Source organism: Callospermophilus lateralis, chromosome 11 (assembly GCF_048772815.1).
Source record: "Callospermophilus lateralis isolate mCalLat2 chromosome 11, mCalLat2.hap1, whole genome shotgun sequence".
Taxonomy (NCBI): Eukaryota; Metazoa; Chordata; class Mammalia; order Rodentia; family Sciuridae; genus Callospermophilus; species Callospermophilus lateralis.
In genome coordinates, this window is record NC_135315.1 from 74,491,093 (window position 1) to 74,504,819 (window position 13,727).

Here is a 13,727-nt window from a genome sequence, read left to right on the forward strand (position 1 = left end):
AGCAGTGAAGTTAGCTGTCTGTGGATTGAACCTCTGAAACTGAGAGCCCAAATAAACTTTTCTTCTATTTTTTTTTTTGTTAGGTATATTGGTCACAGCAATGAAAAAACTGACTAGTAACCTCCCTGCCACCACCCCAAGCCTTGAGGTATTCCACGGATATTAGTGTCTTAGTATAGTTCATCCTCAGAGTGATTTTATGAGGAAGGACTGCCATCATTTCCATTTCACCTCATGGACACTGAGGACCCTGCAGAGATCATGTCCCAATTGTTATTTAGTAAGGATCCTTTTACCCTTTTATTTGATACCCTTCAGAAGACTGGCCACATCTACCATTTTCCTGTGGGAAAGACAGTATGCAGCTCAGGACTGAGCAACGATGTCCCCTGGGTGGGAGGAAAGAACATTAAAATGTCTGCTCATTTATCTAACTAAACAAAATAGAGAAACAAAGCATCATAATAGCTACTCTTTGGGTTGGCCCTAGCCCTCTTGCTGGGTCCAAATCTCAGCTGATGGTTTCTCAGTAGAAGGCACAACATGGCAGAGTGGCTGGAAACATCCATGTTAGTTCCATGCCCTTGCATACGGGCACCTGTTGCTGCTGATGTGTGTCCTTGTGAGGTTTGATTGACACTAACTACTTTTAAACCAGCCCTCACAAAATGAACAAGAGAGCACTAATACTTCAAGCAGGTCTAAAAGCCAAAACAATGGACATACTTGCCCAGCTACCTAGGCCCACAGCCATAAACATCAGCCACATTAACCAGTAAAAATTGGTGATGATACCCTCAGATCTACTATAGTCAACCACATTGCTCTTAATAAAGAATGACAGTTATGATGAAAAATAAAAAGTTTAAAATTTTTACCTTTAACATACCTTATTATTGTAAGTTCTACCTGTAGTGTACATCTATTTTATGGTGTGTGTAGTATATTAGTATGCTGATGTGTGTATAATCGTTGAATAGTGTCTCCCCAAGTTAATGTCTACCCAGAATCTCTTAGTGACCTTATTCATAGGGTTTTTATGGATGTAATTAACATGAGGTCACAGTAGATTAGAATGGACTCCAAGTCTTAATGATTGGTGTCTTTAGAAGAAGACAAAGGTAGGTAAAAACACAGAGAAGAAAGATGTGAGGCAGAGGCAGAGAGGCAGAGGCAGAGACTGGAGTGTTGAGTCCAAAGTCAAGGAATGTCTGGGGCCACCAGAAGCAGGAGGTGAAGAAGGCTCCCATAGAGCCCTGGAGGAAGGCAACACAGTGGCATGTGGGTTTTAGACTTCCAGGCTCCAGACCTGAGAGAATACATTTTTTTAAAATGATTTAAGGCCACCTAGTTTGTGATAATTTGTTATTGTAGCTGCTATTGTTGAATGTTTGAGTCCCCTATGAATTCAAATCTTAAAACCCAATGGCCACAGTGATAGTAAGAGAGGTGGGGCCTTTGGGGAGGTGATTAGGTCTTAAGGTGAAGTCCTCACGAATGGGATTAGAATTCCCAAAGAGGCCACTGAGAGTTGCCTTGCCCCTTCCACATGGAAACACAGGGAGAGAAGGTGCCAACTACAAGGAAAGGCCCTCACTAGACTACAGTCTGCCCGCAAACCTGGATCTTGGACTTCCTGGAACTCAGAACCATGAGCAGTATTTTTGTTATTGCAGCCCAAACACACTAAGACAGCAGCCCTAGGAAATTAGTACAGAATAGTCATAACATTATGGGAAGAAATGTCCACATATGGAGGTGTCAGCTGGCATTTCATCCTGGTTGGGTGGGGAGACAGGGATGCCCAGAGGTTTCCCTGCATATCCCCACAGTCCAACTGAACCAGGCCTCAGTGTTTCCAATGGTCCCCCCTGCTCCATTACCAGCCCTCTTTTCTTTTTGACTGTCCTCTTTGCTTGGAAAGCTTTCTCCTATTCTCCCAAGTAAACCTTCTGTCCCTCTCAGCTGCAGGACACCCTCCACCTCTCTACTGAGCCTCTCAGCACTCCTCTTAGTTAATTAACACAGAGGGTCACTTCTTAAGGAACCTTTCTCTCCAGGACAACTGTGAAAGCTCCTTAAAGCATGAGTCCAGGTTCAGGCTGCTACTGTATCTGCCTAGTCTGTCCTAGAACTTTCCAGAGAAAAATCACCTTTACTGCTATGACATGAACCTGGAGGGAGGGGTGCAAGGAACGGGCGCCACAAGGCTCTATCTCTGGGCTGGTGACAGCCACGTCTGGGGGAAACCTTGTTGGACACACAGCATGCCTTTCAAGTTTTCAAGGGACAAGGAGCAAAAGTTATAGTAATTACACTTGGTAAAAAAAAATGTGGGGATCCAAAAAAAGATTTCTGTAGTACCAAATAATGGAAACATCTCCAAGGAAGTGATATAAAGCCCCATCATTTAAGTTGAAAAGAAAATCAAAAACCTGAGGTGAGTATAATTGATTCATAGCTTTGCAGAAGACACTTGAGGAAAGACAAGGCATTCTATTTGGTTGGTGATATTGACATCAATGCTCACAGCAGTTAGAAACACAGAGCTAAAAATTAGATTTGGGTTCAATTTCTAGCTCTCTGGGTCTCAGTTTTGTCCTATGTAAAATAGCCATTATTTTTTTTAAAAGAGAGAGTGAGAGAGGGAGAGAGAGAGAGAGAGAGAGAGAGAGAGAGAGAGAGAGAGAGAATTTTAATATTTATTTTTTTTAGTTTTCGGCGGACACAACATCTTTGTTTGTATGTGGTGCTGAGGATCGAACCCAGGCCGCACGCGTGCCAGGCGAGCGCGCTACCGCTTGAGCCACATCCCCAGCCCCAAATAGCCATTATTAAAAGTCCTGTGATAGGGATTTTTGGAAACAGGAAATTAAGTAATTAATATGAAAAATTTAACTCTGAGTGTGGCTGTAAAACTTCTTAATTTTAATTGTCATTGTTCCCATTATCAGTTAGAGACATTATTGTCATCTTATTTTCAAGAAAACCCACATTGGGTTGGCCCCTGAAAACATTCATTCTATTCCTGTACTTACTGGTGAGGTGTGAGACAGACCTGGGAGGAGACGGGCCCCTGCAGCTCCTGGGATGAGGGGAGCTTGCACACGGGGACAGGGACAGGAGTCCTGGCCACTGGTGGGAACTTCTGTAACTGTCATCAAAGTCCATTCCTAGAGAAGGAAGAGGCACATTCTCATGTGACTTCAAAGGGCAGAGATGATCAGGGATGAGCTTATAAGAGATGCAGAATTTGGATCTATATAAATTAGTGTTGGAGTCTGAACGACTCAAAGAAAAATTGTAAACTTAGTCATGCGGAGGTGAGTGGCCAGTTTATTTCACTTCCAGGAAGCATGTGGCCACATGCCAGTAGCATTCCCATAGGGTAGTGGGCTTCCTCTGGTGCCAGGGAGTAAGTACCTTCCTGGTGCTCTTCAAGTCAGAGGTTCTTCCTTGTCATTGTGAATCCTGTGCTTCCCTCTGAGATTCCAGTTAAATAAGTGAGTACTGCACATCTGAAATTAAAAGCAAGCTCCCCAGAGACTCATCATCCATGCGAACTGGACTATGAAGAATATTATTTGTGTTTTACAGCAAACACTTCAGCAATCTTACTGAAGCTACATGATAACTTCAATTGCATAGCAATGGTGTTTAAACCTTAACATTTAAAAACTATTTTTCAACCTTCACCTTTCAAAAAGCATATAAAACCATATTTTGTCTCCTGAACATTCAGTTCACTACATAACATGTGTGTGTGAGCTGTAAACTGTTAAAAAATAAAATAAAACAGTATTTGAAAATCATTTTTCTTACTGAGGTTTACATAATAATATAATATCTAGAAGTGATATTATTTAATGATTTTATTTAATGTCAAAATAACTGTCAATAATTCCTCAAAATAGAAAATAAAGTAGGAATATACCTATAATTCCTTAGAAGTTCCTACTTTTATATTATGGATCAACTCTGTTTTTATATTAAAAAACTCCATGGAGAATAAATTTGATAAGCCAATTGAAAATGCAGTTGCTAATTTGGGTCCAATAGCTGTGTTAAAAATATGCCATTGTATGCATTTTTTCTGTTATGATAAATAACAAAAAGAAAAGTTTTATTGTAAATCACATTTGCATCAATTGAATTTCTTGTAGTATGTTTGAAAATTGCTTTTGAGATAGTGTACATCCATCAAGACATACATCACCCTGAAAATGGATCAATCAAACATAATAAAAGTATGCTGTGACTGCTATAATTTATGCATTACATTGGTGAACTGTCTTGGCCAACACTTCTCTTCTTTTGTAGATAAGAACACTTATTACATCCCAAGTATCTTTGAATATCAGTCTTGCTTTATGCTGTTCCAGTTACTTCATTAATCAGAATTTAAAAATAAGAATGTTATTATGACTCACCACCGCTGATGTCCCTGATATCTCTTCCATATAATTTAATTCAGAATTTGTATTTGACTCACATGTTCAGAAATAGGAACAAATAGGGCTTGATATTGGGCACAACATCCAAAAACATATTCGCTATGTTAACAGTCCTTAGGAAAGTCATGTTTGATGCAAGATGGCATGCCATTACAAAATAAAGACTTGTTAAAAACAAAACACACCAGTAAAGTTAATTTTATATGTATAAAAAACTATTTTCACAGTGATTGCCAATTTTAAAAGAGAAGCTGGATTTTACCACCCCTTTGGTAAAATACTTCTGTGCCCTCTTTGTTGGAGTGTATGATAGGGCAGTTAAAATCACAAAAGACCAAAGTTCTGCCTCAAATCCTCACGAGCCAATCATCAACAAGAAAAATCCAACTTTGCAATAATCCTTCCATCCTGTGACTCTGACTAACTCAAAGCTGACAGGCTGTCTCTAGCTTAAAGTCCAACAAATGAGTCTCTCCTGACTCCAAATTCTTATTTTAAAATGCCAAATTTACTTGAAAACTTCTTACTGAATAATATTATAGCTCCTTAATAGAGAAAGTATTTTCCAAAGAATATTCTAATGAAACATGTTAAGAATACTTAAACACTTAGGGCAGATTTCAGGACCAAGACTACAGAGACCATTACTGACACTGAAAATCTAGAAAACCAGGACAGTGAGCAATGTTGATGCAAGTATATTTCTGATTTATAGTCCTTAACAGTAAGCATTTATTACAATTGAATTTTACAATGGAGGTTAGACCAAATATGGTATTTAGCAAGGATACTCCAAGTGGGTTTGAGCTACACTAAAATATCTATCTCAGAGAATACATAAACGCTATCATTCTGCTTTTTATGTTTGTTAAATTGATTTCTTCTTGCTAAGGAATGTACGCAAACTTCTCAATGTAGTACACAGCAATCTGTGTTCTCTGTAAGTAAAAATTCCTTAAGACAAAATTTAAGTTTCCCACTACAGTCAAGCTACATGCCCTTCCATAAAGATATTCCAGAAATTTGACATTTCTATAGTACTTGCAGATGCAGATATGTATTTATGGGACTCTATCTGCATAAAGGCAATGGCTATGAATAAAACATCATGTAACTCTACAGGGAGTCAATTGGAACCTCAAAAGTAAAGCATCACTAAATCCTTTGCCACTGTTGGAAAAAACAAAGTAAAAAAGAGACACACTTCGTAACAACAATTTCTTTAATATACTGTGTTCAAGTTTTTGTTAATCCCCAAATTAGCTCATCCTAGCATTTATTCTCAAACATAAACCAATGACGTTCATAGGAAATTTCCAAATTTATAATTTTTTAGAATAACTTAGGAGGTGCTATCTTGACACAGTGATAAGTGGAAAGACAAAAGGTGACAAAGGATGCTTCCATGGAGACAAAAGCATACCTCTTAGACCACGACACTGGAAGCCAGGTGACACAACCTCTGCTCTCCAAGCCTTAGTTTCTACTACATCACCAGGAGCTCCTTTAGATCTTATTAAATGGCTGAAACCACAAGCCCCTAAAGTTGTTCTGGTCAAGAGATCTTCATTTGTGTTTTGTTTTGAGATAGGGTCTTGCTATGTTGCCCAGACAGGTCTCAAACTCCTGGGCTCAAGTGATTCTTCTGCCTCAGCCACCCACGTTGATGGGACTACATGGGTGCACCACTGCATACAGCTCAATGATAGACCATCATTTCATGATATGGAATCACAACATACTAGGAAATCACTGTAAATTCCAATGTCCCATATTAAATAAAAGTACAAAATCCAAGTAAAGCCAACTGTCTCATACTTAGCCAGTGACATAAATGTTGAAGTGACATAAAAATATTATAACATGGTTGAATCAACACCCAGTTATAAAAATGTTTCTGACATCACAAGTATGAGAAAAAGGGTTTTATCCACCTGGGGTCTTTCTGAATGCTGTCGATGGATGGGGACCTGGACAAGGTGCCTTCGGGTGGGAGGGCAGGGCCGGATTTGCTGTAAGGAGACTCAATGGAGGGACAATCTGTAGCTGTAAGTAGGGGTCTGCGTAGTTGGCGGCTGGGCCTGCGGCACAGCTGGCCCTCTGCAAGGTGGCTGCTGAGTCACTCTGTGGCCCATGCTGACTGCCTGTGTGCTGCAAGGGGACGGAGTCGACACCGGGGGAGGATGGGGCTAGGATAGGAAAGTAGGGACAAAGTGAAAAATTGAGGACCTGCTCACAGAAACGGTTAACCAGGTCTAGGCAGGGGGGAACATTACACACATAAAAAATAGGGGTTCGAAAGAATAAAAATGGTTAATATGTCTTATCTGAACCACATATTCAATATTATCCAGTCAAATGTAATCAGCATCCTACTTCAGAAACACACCCTACAGGAACACCTGTTACGTGTATATTGCTATCCTATATCCACCTGTTACGTGTATATTGCTATCCTATATCCAAGGGAAGGAGCATCCAAATGAAATGTGAGCTAAGCAGAAGTCTAGGGAACACTGTGAGGAAGGTGACAGCTACGGACTCACTGCTGAAGTTGAGGTCATTCGGGATGGGGTCACTCAGGTCACCTTGCATTAGTATCATTAAGCGTTTGGGACAAATTCAGAAATGAATTAATTTTCCTGAAGAGAGGAAAATAAGAAAAAGAGGAGGATGTGTGAGTGGGGTGGTGGTCGGGGGAGAGGTAGGTTTGCATTTCCGTAAGCAATATGTGCAGTGCTGTGCGGGGCTGCGCTAGTTTCTGTCAAATAACTCCTACAGATGTTTGCAGGCTTCTTTCTCAAGTAGAGCTGTGTAGGGACAAATGCCTGTGGTGAAAGGTAGCTGTGCAAACATGAGGGACGTCACCCCAACCACAAGGCAGACGGAACGATGGGCAGACTTGGCTTTTCTGAAAAGGACTTTACACCAGCTACTAACGTCAGTTTGATGATTGCCAAATGGAATCTCATTTTTTAGTTTGCTTCCTAAGATTTTTTAGATAGTTTATGTGATTATTTTTATCTGGTTCTCAACATTTTTAACCTCTAAAGTTTAATTGAGATAGATTATATATATATATATGAAAATACCACCTTTTGGACCAATACAATGTGACAGTGATTTACTGCTCCAACAGCTGAAACCTGTGATCAGTATCAGCACACATGCTTTCCAGCACTATGAATCAGAATATCCCCAGTTTACAGCCAATGTCTAAATGTGACCATTGGTACCACAACCGCTCTAAGTGGAATTAGATTCTAGTTATAAATACCACTTGACAACTGTGACTTTTTGGGCACGCCTCAGAGCTTATTTTATCCTGTCTCACGTTCGGCAATATATATATCTGTACATACACAAAACACACGTCATGTTGAGAAAGTAACCATTAAAAGAGGCTAAGGAAAGGCTGGGCTTACACTCTACCACTTAACTACATCCCCAGTCCTCCTCAATCTCTTTCAGTCTTTTGGGAATAAACCAAGGAGTGGGATAGCTGGGTCAAATGGTGGTTCCATTCCAAGTTTTCTGGGGAATCTTCATACTGCTTTCCATGGTGGTTGCACCAATTTGCAGTCCCACAGCAGATCAGCATACTACAGTAACGCAGCCATGTCAATGTTTATAGCAGCTCAATTCATAATAGCCAAACTGTGGAACCAATGTGGGTGACCTTCAATAGAATAATGGATAAAGAAAATGTGGTATATATGCTCAGTGGAATCTTACCCAGCTTTTAAGAAGAGAGAAACTATGGCATTTACCAGTAAATGGATGGAGTTGGAGAAGATCATGCTAAACGAAGTAAGCCAATCCCACAAAACCAACAGATGAGTGTTTTCTCTATTATGTGGATGCTAATTCACAATATGGTGGGGAACTACCTTAGATTAGGCAGAGGGAAGTGAAGGGAGGGGAGGGCAGTGAAGGGAAGGGGAGGGGAGGGGAGGGGAGGGAAGGGAGATCAGGGGAGGATAGGGAAGAGAATGAAACAGACATTATTACTTTATGTATGTATATATGTGTCTATATGATCAATATGATTCTACAACATGTATATTCAAAAAATGAGAAATAATATCCCATCTATGTATGATATATCAAAGTACATAAATGCATTCTACTCTCATGTATAACTAATTAAAACAAAAAATTAATTTTAAAAGTGTCTTTCAATACTTGATCTTATGATAATCAAAAATTAGGTTACATGATAAAGTGACACAATAAAAATTAAAAAAGTATTTAAGAAAAGTTTTCTAAATGAAAGTGAGTATATTCAGAAGAGAAGTATTTTGAAATAGTGAGGGCTGTTCTGATATATAAGTTTCAAAAAACAATTAGATTAGATTAATTAATATTACATGCATAATCAGAAAATCTGCTTTATGTCTCTAAGTAATTTCTTAAGTATTTATAATTTCTCCAGAATACTACTAAGATGTCTAATTAAAATTCACATTTTAACCATTTTACACAACGTGCTTTATGTTATGGCTATAATCTAAAATCTAGGCAAATAAACAAATGTAAACTTTCTATTAGAGTTGTGTAGGGTAGGGTTGTAGCTCAGTGGTACAGCACTTTCCTAGCACATGTGAGGCACTGGGTTTGATCCTCAGCACCACATAAAAATCAATAAATAAAATAAAGGTACTATGTCCACCTACAATTAAAAATATTTTTAAAAACAGTTGCGATAAGTTGGCCAGAAAACCAAGGGCAAAAGAAGAAAACTAAGCACACCTGACTTTTTTTCAGAGAACTGGATTTGTTTTGGTTCAGGAAACTAAATATTAATGTTCAATCTTGCTGAAAATGGTTTTCAGAAAAAAGCCCTCATCTTTACAGAACTATTCATTACTAATACATTATCCACAATGGTTAATAGGAAAGGAGGACAGAGTGGTAAAGACCAGGAAATAACACTGAAATCTAAAGAAATTTGATACTGGTGAGTGTGTGTGTGTGTGTGTGTGTGTGTGTGTGTAAGAGGAATAGTGATAGAACAATCTGAGTGCCCTCACACAATCACTCAAAGGATCATAAATTAAGAGACTATATAAAAAGACAGAAGGAGTTTAAGACAAACACTACCAAAGAGCAGACCCCAAACTGAAGAATAGAAAGGGGATCAAAATGTGAAAATGGGGCCTGGGGTTGGGGTTCAGTGGTAGAGCACTTGCCTAGCATGTATGAAGCACTGGGTTCTATCCTCAGCACCATATAAAAAATAAATAAAATGAAGGTATAAAAATGTGAAATAAGGTGTGAAGTTCAATTAAAAGGAAGCAGGAAGGCAAATCTTAGTATGAGAAAAAGAGAGGGTAGAGCCAAGTTTCAGAAAGTTATTAGGTTCTTGTATGTCTTGGACTTCGGCCTTTTTCAGGGAAATGTCATAAACTCATGTATAGCTTAGCTTCTGAGTTAGAGAACTGAGTTTAGGTCCCAGCCTTGGATAGTCCTTGGCATGGAACATAGTAACAGAGCTCTCCACACCACATTGCCAAAGTTGTCAAGAGAACCATGGCACCATGGAATCTTGGTTGAAATGAGGGAAATCAAAGAAAATGTTAAATAAAGGAGGTGCTATCATCACCATTATCAAGGCGGAAATCCACAATATCAGACAAAGGGACTGCACCTAGGGCAGTGGGCACAGGTCCTTGCCCTGGCCAGCTAGCTCCTTGTAGGTGTGTACTGTCGTCAGTTCTGTGTAATGGTATGGACCCATATTTCCTCCAACAACTGAGCAGAGGGTAAACATCATTCTTTCTTACAGATGGGAAACTGAGGCACAGAGAGATGAAACCACATGGTGAGGTTTGGCTGAGACCCGGTAGGATGGGAAGTTAACCCTTGGCTTCAATCTGTCTCCAGATTCTATGCTTATATCCACCATGGCTGTTGGACCAAGTTTAAAACTTCAAAGATGCATACTACTGAATTATCTAATATGGTCTAAAAACTTAGAAAAAATTATGAGATGTCTAAAACTAAGGGAAATATCTACTAAAGGTAGAGAGATGAAATTACAATAGGAACTAATCATTGGAATATATAGTATTATATTGACCAAAATTATTACAAATTGGCATGCCATGTTCATCTACACAACTTCTGAGTACACTGAATTTACTATGATATACAGCAGAAATACACAGGAAATCCACACTAAAGTTTTGACTTTGATGAGTGGCTTTTTAAAAGTATCATCCCAAATACATGATTGAAACTTCTTCTAGGTCCCAATAAATAAGGTAGGTGATGAGAATTTCAAAATAGAAAACCAGCAAATTGGTGCTGCTAATTTGAAACAAATATGAGAATGATCCATGCAAGGGAGCAATTTAAAATATCAATAGGTGTGTCAGGAGGACACATACATTAAAGAATAGGTTCTAAAACCATATAGTACAAAATGTGTGAGGATCAACCTGATACCAAACAAAACATCAGCACTGTAACTATGTAATTCCTTATTTTTTTTTTAAAGTATACATTAAAAAGTTTCCCATGACTTCATAGCATCATGGTATACTTTGAGTACATGAAAAGTGTTAGACACCTAACATTCAAAAATGTAAAATAATTGAGCTATTATTAGTAGTATTAGCATTCAAATGTTGAAACTGATGATTTAGGGAACTGTACATAAGGTATTGGGGTGAATGCTATAATGATTCAGGGTTCAACTCTCCTGTTTTTGGTGGATTTTTCAGGCCTTGTTGTGGCTGATACAAATCAGACTCATCATTAATGATGATAAATGAATACTGTTGTACTACTGGATTTTCCTTCAATATGTTTTCCCCTTAACCTCTGTCCAGCTGAATATGTCTGTTATTTGAGCTTTGGAGCTCCTCTGACCTCTTGTAGAATGACTCCATCCAACAAATGCCTCATGGCAAACATCTGCAGGGGACTGAACTTCATTAGCTCTGCAAACATTCTCCTCCCCACCTGCTCTGCAAACAGCCTCCTCACCTCAGTGAGCTCCTGAACTCCAAGGTAGGTGACTCTGCTCTCTCTGGGGACCCAACCAGGAGGCACTACTGCAGCTGACTTGACACCAACATCACCTATGCTGTTCATGAAATTATCTGTTTTCTGTAGAGCTACACAAATAAAGCTCTAGTTTACCAAGGAAAAACAGAGAGATGTTCAATGCATTATATTTGAAAGAGGGGGTGATGCATCTTTTAAAATAAAAGGAGATATTCTGCTGTATGAACGATGGCTACAATCATTATTTACTGAAAAGGGAGAAAAGCATTGGAAAAAAAAAACCCAAAATCTGTGTATACAGTAAAAACCTGTTAGGAGGAATGTAAAGTAGGGTTCAACAAAGAGGAAATAAACATTTCTGTTTTTATATTATTTGCTTTTATATATATTTGCAAATATGGATAAATGTGAGAACATAACACATTTATAGGTGTCATCTTGGTAAACACAAAATAAGCATATAATAATTAAAGAAACCTCAGAAAAAATGATGGCTTAAGTGACAGAATATGGCCTCCATCCTCTTAACATGGGAAGAATGGACAAACTTTGGAGAGGGCGAAAGGGAATGTGGGGAGGGGAGGGAGCAGTGGAGTAGGAAAGATGGTAGAATGAGATGGACACCACTACCCTAGGCACTTGCACGAATGGTGTGACTCTACATCATGCACAATCAGAGAAGTGAAAAGTGTGCTCCATTCATCAATATTTACATAGAGCTTCCTGTTGGTCCACCACTGTGTAAGGAGCTTACACACATTGTCTCACTGTGCACAACAGCCCAGGTGGCAGGTACCATTACACCTGTAACACCTCATCACCTCCCAGGTAAGCAGGTGGAGGACCCAGTGGGTGGAGTTGGGATCCCAAATCAGGCTGGCCCCAAGGTCTGCCAGTTTCTCCCCTGTAATATACTGATGAGCACAATATGTGAAGGTGTTCCCAGAATACAGCCCATGTACTTTGAAGTATAATGTTTTTGACAGAAACGCCAAAGAAGATAACAAATTAATGAGACACACAGTGTACCTGATCTATTACCTAGGTAACCTGCCCCATTTTAATATTCCTCAAAATCTATGTTGTGATTTTCTTTGGTTTCTTCCTTAGAAACAGAAAAAATTGACTCCAGCTGAAAATAGAATAGACCTGGATGAAGGTCCTTGGATAAAATTTCCCATCAAAATGGAAATGGAGGAGTGGGTAGAAAATGCTCATGTATCCAAGGTGGATTCATTTCTTTCACCTGGGTTGGGATAAAGGGGTCCCTGCACCCTTTCCACAGGACAAGAGGGGAAGGCAGGAAGGGGGGCTGCATGGGAAACATGAGCATGTTTCCTGATGATTAATGTGGTCTCATGGGAGGGTCATGTGGAGACAGAGCTGGGCTCAAGAACCAGGTGGCTGAGGAACAGTATTAGCCCTAAACAAAAAATTTACTCCACCTTCTTAAGCACTAAATGACATAATATCAAGTACTTGACATTATGTAGTTACGATTAAAAAAGACCTATTATATTCCTTATATATCCAAATGTCTACCTGCTGAATAAGAAGTCCAAAAGACACTCCCAGGGTGATTAAGTGTTTGAACAAAGAACCTTATTACCTGGCTGAGGCTCTGCAAATCAGGGACAGAGACTGGGATCCGGTAGATGTGGGACCAATGGTGCTGTGCCCCCTTTTATACTAGAAAGTAAACATTTCCATTTCAAGTGAAACCATGATCTTGATTTTGTCCATTTTTCTAAAAATTTTAATATTTCCAAGAATTAAAACAATCATATTAGTAAGTTCTAAAGCCTCTATTCTACTCTGATAGAAAACATCAGGTGTTGAGGGCAGAAGCCGCTATATGTGAATATGGCTTCACAGCGCAGTATCTTCTGGCAATGTCTTAGTTCTTTCTAAGTTCCAACTTACAGTATTATATTAAGGCCCCATTCAATGTTCATATTGTCACTAAATCTTTGGCTTTTATTCTTTTCAACATTGCTGTGCTTATTGGCATAACTCAAGGGGGAAGTGAACACCCAGGAGGTTGGGGTATGCCTTCCAGAACAAAGCAATGGTATCAGTTGTGGGTACTCCTGGTTGGCATCAATCAACATGACCCTCAACATGCATATGCACAAAATCATGAGTTTTCATGATTTTTAATTTTATCATTTAACTTCTCTGCCATCAGACACTTTGTCTTCTCTAAGGTATAATTAGACATTTTATTTATAGCATCTTAAGTGAATTGATATAAGAAAA